Source organism: Microtus ochrogaster, chromosome 8, assembly GCF_000317375.1.
Source record: "Microtus ochrogaster isolate Prairie Vole_2 chromosome 8, MicOch1.0, whole genome shotgun sequence".
NCBI classification, from domain to species: Eukaryota; Metazoa; Chordata; class Mammalia; order Rodentia; family Cricetidae; genus Microtus; species Microtus ochrogaster.
Window position 1 is genome coordinate 87,073,570 of NC_022015.1, and position 11,393 is coordinate 87,084,962.

The window sequence follows — 11,393 nt, forward strand, 5'->3', positions numbered from 1 at the left end:
CTTGTAGACCAGGCTGGTCTCGAACTCACAGAGATCCGCCTGCCTCTGCCTCCCAAGTGCTGGGATTAAAGGCGTGCGCCACCACCGCCCGGCTCCCACTCCTGGTTTTAAAAGGGGATTGCAGATGCTTGGCTAAGGAAAAACTGTTAGAAGTTAACACCATTCTCTCCCTGGAGGCTGGCGTCGTCCTTGGTCCCCAAATGCCACCCTAGTTTACGTTATCATCTGCTAAGAGGTTTCTTTAGTATTAGAACCTCCTCCCATGCTGTTGTTAGCTGATGATGGGACTCTGCCCAGCTTGTGGCCTGAGCCAGGGGAGCCTACTCTCTCCTCCTTTCTTTTTCAGACAGGATCTTGCTAGACAGCCTAAGCGGGCTTTGTGCCCTCTGAGCTCCTTCCTCAGCCCCCGTGAGTGCTCAGTGCTTGGAATCCAAGCTTGTGCTGTCATACTTGACAAAACTGACTGTTAGATATTTATTTTGGAGAGGGTGCCTCCAGCTGCTGGGCAGGTGAGGTCTCAGGGGAAAGAGGCAGAGCTGGATTGTGGGCGAGAAAGGGGGTCTGCTTCTTATCTGTCCTTTCATGGACCCCTAATGCTCTCTTCCCTGTCTCCTTCCCTGTCCCCTTCCACTTGCGTGAGTTCTCTCTTAGTGTTTCTATTACCGTGATAAAATCATCCTTGGGAAGAAGGCTTTGATTTTATCTTCCAACTTTCAGGTCGCTCTTCATCAGCAAGGGATATCAGAGGAGGAACTCATGGCAGGAACTCAAGCAGAGGCCATGGCAGAATGCTGCTTACTGGCTTTCTCCTTATGGCAGTCCCAGCCTGCTTTTTTATACAACCCGTGACCACCTGCTCAGGGGTGGTGTCACTGCAGGGAGCTGGGTCCTCCCACATCAATCACGAATCAAGAAAACGCTCTATATACTTGGCTACAGGGCAGTCTTATGAAGGCATTTTCTCATTAAGTTGCCCTCTTCCTAGATATATCTGTTTTTTTTTCCAAGTTGACAACAAAGTAAAACAAAAACAAAAATCAATCAACTAAACAAATAAATTTCTCACCAGCACAGAGCCAGTGGAGAAGTCCGTGCATCATTAACATATTCAAGAGTGGCTCAGGCTTATGTGATAACAAAACCAAGGAACTCCAGATGGAACGCGAAGACAGTGATGGACTTTCAGCCCCATAAGGCAAGGCACACCAGTGGCCTGGGAAGAGAAGAGACGCTAATAAATAATTTGTCATGATCTGTTTTGGGATATGGGATTTTACAGCTGTGGAGCTTGGGTTCCAGGTCACCTTCTGGGAAGACATGCACAGAGCTAGGGAGGTCAGGCTATAGACACACATGGTGGCCCCTTAGCCTTTGCTAGAGTTTGGGATCCTTAGTGAGGAGCAAACTGAGGGGATGGATGAGCACCAGTCTGGCAAGCAGAGTCTCCCATGGTCTTCCTGGGCACTCGGATAGACCCAAGCAGGTCCACCTGCCAGAAAACGGACCTGCCTGAGGATTCTGAGGACTCTTGTTTTTTCTCACGGGTTCTCCCATCTTCTCCATGTTTATATTCAGGAAGACAGAAGTCAGGGAAGCAAAACCGAAGATGCCAAAACCATGGACCACTTGGAATGCAGGTTTCTCTGATGCTCTGCCCAGGACCTTCACCTTAAGCTTGGTCAGTAGTGACTCCCACATATGGAAAGTTCCTAGGGGGAAATGTCCCTTGAGAATGTGTCTATCAGTAATGCTGAGGAAGATGCAATGAGGAAACCGAGGCTCTAGCAAGTTAATCCTGGTCTGGGGGCCTTTTTGAGGGGAACAGGTTTCATCTTGTTTCTTGCTGCTATTGATATTTGTGTTTATTGTCTTTCAACACTTTGTCTCAGAGGAGATTTGAATCAAGCAAAAAGTGAACAAAAGCCACACAATCTCGTACACTTTAGCTACTGCTGGTCACTGTATAGCTTGTCTCTTCTGTGGGCAGATTTCTCAATTCTCTCAAGAATGAATGATTAAAAGAAATCTAAGGAATTAAGTTGGGGACCAGAAAATATTGCAAGAATATAATGACCATTTCTCTGGCAGCTCTATTTTCTGTACACCTCACATAAAAAGTTTGCTTCGCTTCTACAGGACATTGCTTGTAGTTTAAAACTGGCACATTGTCACTTGACTCCATTTAAAAACTATGGATTAAGCTTGATTATGCCAAAAATAATAGTAATATCTCCAATCATTCTCACACCTTGTATTGAGCATCTGTGACTCGCTTCTCATAGGTGTGTGTTGTTCAAAGTGTCTCTCCCTAAGCTCTAGCACAAAGGTCAGAAGATCTAGACACTTTTATTCATTTTTGATATCTTCCATGTTGCATACTTTTTTTTTCTGAACGATAGCAACCTGGCAATAGATCTTAGGAACATGGATGCCTATGTCTCTGTCTCAGAGACGCTCCCCCAGGGAACTGAAGACAAGGACCCTCCTGCAGCATCATCTACAACAGCAAATAAAGAAGGAAACCAAATGTTCATTGTGTGCAGATGCAGAGTGACCTATGACATGTTAAATGTCCAAAGCAAATGATGGAATTATTATTTGCCACAAGGCCCCCTTTCAATGCTCTATATACTTACCCAATGATGTAATCTGTACATGGGTTCACATGGAACTCTCTGGGCTGCTTTGAGTCAGGGTCTCATGCTAGAGTTCAGGGTGACCATGAATTCACAGCAAGCCTCCTGCCTCAACTTTCCGATCTGGACCATTGCAATGAGTTGTCAGAGGATGATTATTAACTTTTTATTTGAGATCTTTGAGTAGTTTTACTTGTTCTATAAAGCATGCATAGCTGTAGTTATAGACATAAAGTTAATAAAATAAGAATCAAGTCACCAGTTTAGGTTTGAGATGGAGGATTTGGGTACCTGCTTAATATTCAAAGGATATTAAAAATTAGCCCTGTTCCTGTTATGGGAAAGGTTACCCCCAAGACTGGTCACTAGGGTACTCAGCAAGATTTTCCACTTTTGACTTGCTGGCTCATGGTGTTGTGTTCTTACACAGTTCTAGGAAGACATTTGTATGCTAACATCACTGACTGTGAACACAATCTCTGTGGCAGAGACTGTTCTCCAGCCATTATAGAATGCCTGTCTCTCACATAACTTAATTTCCCTTATGATTTAAACAAGATAAGGATGACAGAATAGATAGCAGATAGGGAAGACAAGGTTTGATTAAGAAAGTTGCTCACCCAAAATGTGCTTTTTTTTCACATAAAACGCCGCTGACTGACTGCCTGATAATAGTTTTGGAAACCTACAGAATAGATTGAGTTTCTGATTTTTCTCAGTTCATTCAAGCCTTTCTTGTCCGTCAAAAGAAGGACCTTGTTCTAAAGTGAGGGACAACTAAAGTGAGCTCTAGCCTACGAACCTTAAAGCTCTACTGAGATGACGGTCCCTAAGCTCTGGAGTCCTGGGGTGACATGAGAGATGGGACCTTGCTGAACCAAGGCTGTTTGGTGACAGCATTCACAAGCACCTACTCTTAGCATCAGCTATCACTTGATGGCTTAGGGATTTGACTTGGTGGCTGTCACCAGGCCACTCCCCTCTGCAGTCTTCCCTGCAGTGAATGTCACCACAGATGTCTTCAACGAGTAGATGCAATGGGGGATCATAGCTGCTAATCCTGTTGCTATAACTTAAAAACCTGCTTCTGTTGATTGACTTTTCTCATTCTGGTTTGAACTTGTCTACTTTCTTGCATGGACAGTGGTCTCTGATTGGACACCAGCCATCATGAATCTGACCTGATTGACTACTCTGTAGTTTTGTATTCCTTTGACCCACCTTTGTGTTTCCTTTGAGATGGTTTGAGTCTGAGTTGTGCTTACTCTTTCTGAGATGGGGCCACAGCAGTCCCTGGTATAGACCCCTTTGATATATTCTGAGGTTGGTCTTTAGCTAACGGATTCACAAAGAATTCCTAGCCAGCTGTGAGCATTGGTGACTTTCCTGCCCTCTCTGCCACTGCTTGCTTCCGTCCCCTTTCCCAGGTCATTTTCTTTCCCAGGACTTGCTTATTCTGTCATTTCTTAGCTGAGACTCAAGGGATGCATGGAGCTTCCAAGTATTCCCTTTAGGAACCCATGCTGCCTGTTAGCTCCTGATAATGAGTTTTCCTGCTTTGGTTTTTATTGTTTGAGATTGTGTGTGTGTGTGTGTGTGTGTGTGTGTGTGTGTGTGTGAGAGAGAGAGAGAGAGAGAGAGAGAGAGAGAGAGAGAGAGAGAGAGAGAGAATCTAGTTTCTATTTCTTTAGTGTAGTTGGAAATGGCAATCTATCTGCCTGTCTGTATGTTTATTTATTTGTTGGTCTGTTTTTTGAGATAGTGTCTCACTAGGTAGTTGTGACTGTCCTAGAACTCACTCTGTAGACCAACCAGGCTGGCCTCAAACTTAGAGATTTGTCTGCCTCTGCCTCCTGAATGCTGGGATTAAAGGTGTGCACCACTATGTCCAGCAGGAAATGAAACCCTTAAAGAGTCTAAGTCTCAAAAGGCCAGCTGATTCCCCAGCCCCAGCCCTATTACCTACAGTGACACTGTATCCCTTATGAAGTTGAGTCGGAAACACTTCTGGGCAAGTTCAACAATTCAGGTCTAAAAGAAAGGAGATGTCTAGGTGATAAGAAGTAAGATAGCATTTGCCATGTGGTAACCACAGGAATTTCTTGGTATCATGAATTGTTACTTTTCCATCACTGCTAGTACAATAAGAAGCCACATCCTTCCTAGTTACTGGTTGTCTTCAAGCTCACCTGCCCCCTGTCCTGCTGCCCACAGTCATGATGACTTTCATCAGTTCCGACACAGTGCCCACTAGATTCTGCAAGCATTCTTGGAGATAGTGGCAGTTCTGACACCACTTCTGTTGACTGCAAAGCCTGCCATAGGGAGGAGGAAGTTCTTAAAAGCCTCTCCTCTCCTTTAAAGCAGTCACACCATGTGACGACAGGAGGTCCCGTCATCCTTGGTTAACCACAACTGGAAAGGCCAACTTAGATCATGGTCACTGGATCTGCCATCTACTATCTCATGGGAAATGGGATTTACAGAGGTTTAGTTCAGACTGTATTTTGAAAATCAAGTCTAAAAATATTAAGAGACCTTGGTGATGATTCTACAGGTGTGAACTGATGTGGGATTCCCCTCTGTATGCTGTGAATACCATTGGTTAATAAAGGAACTGCTTTGAGCCTATAGCAGAACAGGGCAGAAAAATCTAGATGGGGAAAACCAAAGTGAATGCTGGGAGAAAAGAGGGCAGAGTCAGAGAGAAGCCATGTAGCCCCACAGGAGCCAGAGGGAACTTTACCTGGTAAGCCACAGCTATGTGGCAATACACAGATTACTAGAAATGGGTTACATTAACATGTAAGTATTAGCCTATAAGAAGCTATAGCTAATGGACCAAGCAGTGTTTTAATTAATACAGTTTCTATGTGGTTGTTTCAGGAGTCTGAGAAGCCAGGAACGAACAAGTGGCCTCCCTGAAACAGTGGATATTTGCTGCATAAGAACCCAAGTTCAGATCTCTAGAACACATGTAAAATCCCAGTGATTTAGGGGTCCATGGAGGCAGGAGGATCTTTGGGGTAGCTCACCTGGAGGTTCAGTGAGAGAATATGCTTCAAAGGAGCAAGACAGAGAGTGATTGAGCAGGATCTGTATGTCTTCCTCTGTCTCCATGTGCATGCCTTCACACACACACACACACATGCATACATGTGTATACACACACACACATGCACACACACACACACACACACACACACCACATCCACACACTAAATATAACCATCACATATATAATATACTCTCTGACACAAAAAGTAATTATAAAAATGTCAAACTTATTTTTATATTGTTCTTACAAATTTTAGATTCCAGTTTCAACCATGCATTATACTTTGAGATGATAAAGGGAGATCCAGTGCTGATAATTTGGGGAATATCATTTTCACAACAAAATCCAGCGGTGGCACACCATGGCTTGCTGTGTCTCATTTACATATTGTTTCACTTAAGCTGTTTTTTAAGCTGTTTACTTAAAAAAAAAGAGTCCAGATCTTTGTGAGTTTTTGCAAGAGCAATTTTTTTTACTTTTATTGAGCTGTACATTTTTCTCTGCTCCCCTCCCCTTCAACCCTCTCCCATGATCCCCATGCTCCCAATTTTCTCAGGAGATTTTGTCTTTTTATACTTCCCATGTAGATTAGATCTATGCATGTCTCTCTTAGGGTCCTCATTGTTGTCTAGGTTCTCTGGGATTGTGATTTGTGGGCTGGGTTTCTTTGCTTTATGTTTAAAAACCACTTATGAGTGAGCACAAGTACTGGTATTGGCATAAAAACAGACAGGAGGACCAATGGAACTGAATCACAGACCTGGATATTAATCCACACTCCTTCAAACACCTGATTCTTGACACAGAAGCAAAAAATATCAAATGGAAAAAAGAAAGCATATTTTACAAGTGGTGCTGGCATAACTGGATATCAACATGTAGAAGAATGAAAATAAACCCATATCTACCACCTTGCACAAAACTCAAGTCCAAATGGATCAAAGACCTCAACATCATGCCAGCCACACTGAACTTTAAAAGAAAAGAAAGTGGGAAATACACTTGTACACATTGGCACAGGAGACTATTTCCTAAATATAACTCCAGCAGCACAGACACTGAGAGAAACAATTAATAAATGAGACCTCCTGAAACTGCAAGAGTAATTGTTAAAGACCTAGCAGTGCAAACTTTCTACCTGACCATCAGCTCATCCTCCCTGGTGATTCTCTGTTTTTACTTGGTCATTTGTGGTCTCAGCTGTTTCTGGCTAGAACGGGGTCTTAAATTGCTCTCTAGGTCTCTCAAAGCCTTGTAAAAATCCCACAGTCTTGCTAAAATATTCAATTCTTAGCATTTGCAACACACCACAGATAACCAAAGGATTGAAGAGAAACTGTCAAAGTGATGACAGCTCTTTGGGTTCTGGTAGATAGTGACATTATGTTTGAGTGGAAACTAATCTTACAAGTAGCTGACTCTCTGAATATTTTTGAAAGTATTATGATAATTTTTATTTCCCTATGAAACCCAATGACTGTGGACACTTGGTAAGCAAGAACACAAGGCATCGCTATGTGTAAACATTTGAGTGTGTGTGTTTAATATGGTCTTTATTAGTAGATGTTACTCCAGAAGACTGAGAGCTCTGAACTTCTGGACCATAGCCAAGACTTGATAAAAATGTTTGCAGGACAAGTAAACGCACTGGAGACCTATGAGGAGAGAGGCTCCTTGGCAGAGCAGCCTGGGCTCATGCAATCACTCCCCTGTTGATGCTCTGACTCCCTAAGGACATCGTGCTGGTTGATTGGCGTTCCTTTTGGCCACCCACTGCTGCTTGATGAGATGAATGTACAGGCCAGGTGTGGTGGCTCACGTCCCCAATCCCAGCCAGCATTTTACTGACTGAGGTGATGTATATTGTCAAGTTGACAGGTTCTAGAATCACCCTGGAGACATCCTTGGGCACATTTGTGAAGGACTGTTTACACTGGATTGATTGAGGTGGGAAGACCCTGACGGTTATACTGAATGAAGAGGAGAAAGCAAGCTCAGCACCAGCGTTTAGAGCCCTTGGCTTCTTGTTGGCGGATGCATGGTAACCAGATGCCGCAACTTCCTCCTGCCGTGCCTTCTTTTGCCACGATTGCACTATATCCTCTTGAACTATAAGCTGAAATAAGTTCTTTCCCCCTTAAGTTTCGATCAGGTATTTGGTCATAGCAATTAGAAAGGTAAGTAATACATGCACTGAGCCATCTCCTCAGCCCCCAAGTTTGTTTTCATATAAAAACAGTATCTCCTATCCAAAAGTCCCCAGACAAGAATAAAACACACATTTAAGTAAAAGTCTTACAGCTTGGAGACACAATAGGGGGGCTCGATGACCTGCTGTCCTCTCAGGCAGTAACCCATGTCCACAGACCTCAGTTTATGCACTGACAGTCTCCGAGCAAGTGCCCCCTCCTCAGCAGTATTAGCAGCCCAGTTTCTGGGAGCTCGTGAGGAATAGAGAATCGCTATGACAGACTGTGGTTCATTCTTCACCCCCTCCAGCTCCAGGGGTAGCAACAACTCAGCTTCAAGAGCTATCAGTCCCCCTCAGCATGTTTGCATCTTGATGCCCACTATGATCCACTTCAATCATAAAATATAATAGCAAACTCCTCCCAAAGCAAAAACAAACAAATGAACAGTGAAAACAACAAACACCTGTAGCACAATTAATAAAACCCAGAGGCAGATGTTGGGGTTCAACCTGAAGGTCAGAAAAACAAAATAGTCAGCTACAGGCTCTTACCTCTATCTCAGTCTGAAAATGGTGATTCTGCCTCCAGGAATCTTAGAATGAGACTGTGTGTGAGAACTGTCTCCTCCCGTTTTATATCCCTCTCTGGTGCTGGGATTAAAGGTGTGCGCCACTACCTCCCACTTTCTATGGCAAACTAGTGTGGCTACTGGGATTATGGTGTGTTACCACTGCCTGGTCTGTAAGGCTGACCAGTGGAACTCTGGTTTTACTCTCTGATCTTCAGACAAACTTTATTTATTAAAGTACAAATGAAATATCTCTACAAATACCAACAAAAACACTTTCTCAATTTTTCTCCTACTTAGGACACACCAAGTGTGTTTAGATCCTGGGGTGTCTTTCCCGGGAGGTGCAGCCCCAGCTCTGCCCTGGCATCCTCTGAAATCCTGGCATCCAACAAAACGCGTGCTCTGCACTTATGTGCCGAAGGTAGTTTCCTTTCTTCTCATGCCAGGTTTGGTCACAGCTCCTCTGTTCTTGGCTCCTTTCAGCTTCGGATTTTAGAACAGAATCCAGTCAGACTGTCAAAAAGATCCCAAGTCTATACAATCTGTCCTGGTTGTGTCTACATGTCAGGCTGCTGACTCCAGAGCCTGGCCCCTGGCAAGAGAGCATCAGACCTCAGCTCTGCTTCAGTAGGCTATGACTGCCCTTCTGCATTCATGGGTGTTTTGTTCATAAGCTGACGGGCTGAGGAGATCGCTCAGTCGGTAAAGATCCTGCTCCACAAACACGGGGTCCTAACCCTATACCCAGCCTTGATCATGGGCATCTATCTATCTATCTATCTATCTATCTATCTATCTATCTATCTATCTATCTATCTATCTATCTATCTATCTATCTATCTATCATGTATGTATGTATGTATGTATGTATGTATCATCTATCTATAATCTATCTATCTATTATCTATCTATCTATCTATCTATCTATCTATCTATCTATCTATCTATCATCTATCTATTATCTATCTATCTATCTATCTATCTATCTATCTATCTATCTATCTATCTATCTATCATCTATTTATCTATCTATCATCTATCTCTATCATCTATCTATCTATCTATCTATCTATCTATCTATCTATCTATCATCTATCTACCTATCTATCCTCTCTCTGCCTATCTCTATATTATCTATTATCAATCTATTTATCATCTATCTATCTATCTATCTATCTATCTATCTATCTATCTATCTATCTATCTATCTACCTATCATCTATCTATCACATATCTATATGCCCTCCTTATCTCTATATCATCTATCTAAAATAGAATCACAAAATGAAATAGAAATATTATAGAAAGATATTTAATCAACATTCAGTTGATTCCATTCATTTTATAGGGGAAAAACCTAGAAACCAGAAAAGCTGGCAACTTGTCCAAGATTACTCAATGAGTCCAGGGCAGGGTCCCCATCTCCTGACTTACTCAGCATAATAAATAGTTAACTTTTGCTGCATGGTGGACATACTCTTAACTTAGTTCTCTCTTTGATCTAGAATTCTCTTTGTATGCACATGATTTGTACATTTGTTATTTTCACGGTGTCCCAGTGTTCCTGTGTGTTCCGTTTGTCAAATTGAAAGAATATTATTATTTTCTTTGAGTGAACATCCAATTCCTCTACCTTGTCTTCAGGCCCTGATATCCTGTCTTCTTTATAATCCATTTTCTTGTTGAGACTGTTCATTGATTTTTTTTATAGATTTATTAAAATTTTCGTTTCCAGCTTCAGTTCAGTTTAAGTTTTTGTCAGCTTTTCTGCCTTTTTATCCAATTCGATGTTCATATCTTAAGTTGTTCTCATTATTTTAATCAGTCATTGTTGGTGTTTTCTGGGACTTCAATCAGGATTTATTTCTGACCTCTGTAAGTTCATCCAGGAGTTTATTCATGTTCTCTTTGAATTCTTCAAACTCTTTGAACTTGTTTATAATTGTTCTTTTGAATTCTGTGTCTCATATTTTGTGTAAGTTTTTCTTTGGGGATTGTTACTGTGGGGTCTTTGGGGAGACACACTGTCTTAGTTTTTCATGTTGCTTTCTTCTTGGGCTGGGATCTGGATACCTGAAGTTAGGTTGTTGTTTGTACGTTTCCATATGAGTTTTTAGCCAATAAGGATAGAGTCCTGACTCAGAGCAGCAGGTTGGGCTGTTTGGCAGAATCCCGAGGAGACAGAGCTAAGGGCAATGGGTCCCTTACCAGGACCATAAAGTATCTGGTTGCCTAGGTAGTTTTATGGAGTTCCAAAGGTGCAGAGTTGAAAGGAGTAGTACTTTTGCCAGGGCCAGTCATGTTGGCTGGGTGCCTACAAAGAGTCTTGGGTTGGAGGATGACTGAAAACAGAGAGAGCCTCTAATGGGAGTAGAGGGATACCTTGTGAACTGGGGACCACTGAAAAACCATCAGCATGGGGTCCCAGTGAATGTAGGCAGAATCTTGGGTCTCCTAGGGAGGATAAAGAAGAGAACTCTATTTGACAAATTCCGAGAACTGTAGTCAGGGTGTTGAACAATCTAGAAAGGAGGAAGGAGAGGGACAGACATGGTGGTGCAGTCAACATGAGGTCTTGGAAAACGCTGCAGAGATATTAGGCAACCTGACACCATGGTTGGTGCAGGTTGTTGACCTCTTTCGGCCTTACAGATTGTTCATGTCAAGTGTTCTTTCCCAGAAAAGAAAGCTAACGAACATATTGAGAATGGGTATCTTCCCTGGACTAAAGTTTTAAAACTTGGGTTTGTTTAAACATATTTTATCTATAAAAAATATCTACTCCAAGCCGGGCGGTGGTGGCGCACGCCTTTAATCCCAGCACTTGGGAGGCAGAGGCAGGTGGATCTCTGTGAGTTCGAGGCCAGCCTGGTCTACAAGAGCTAGTTCCAGAACAGGAACCAAAAAGCTACGGAGAAACCCTGTCTTGAAAAATA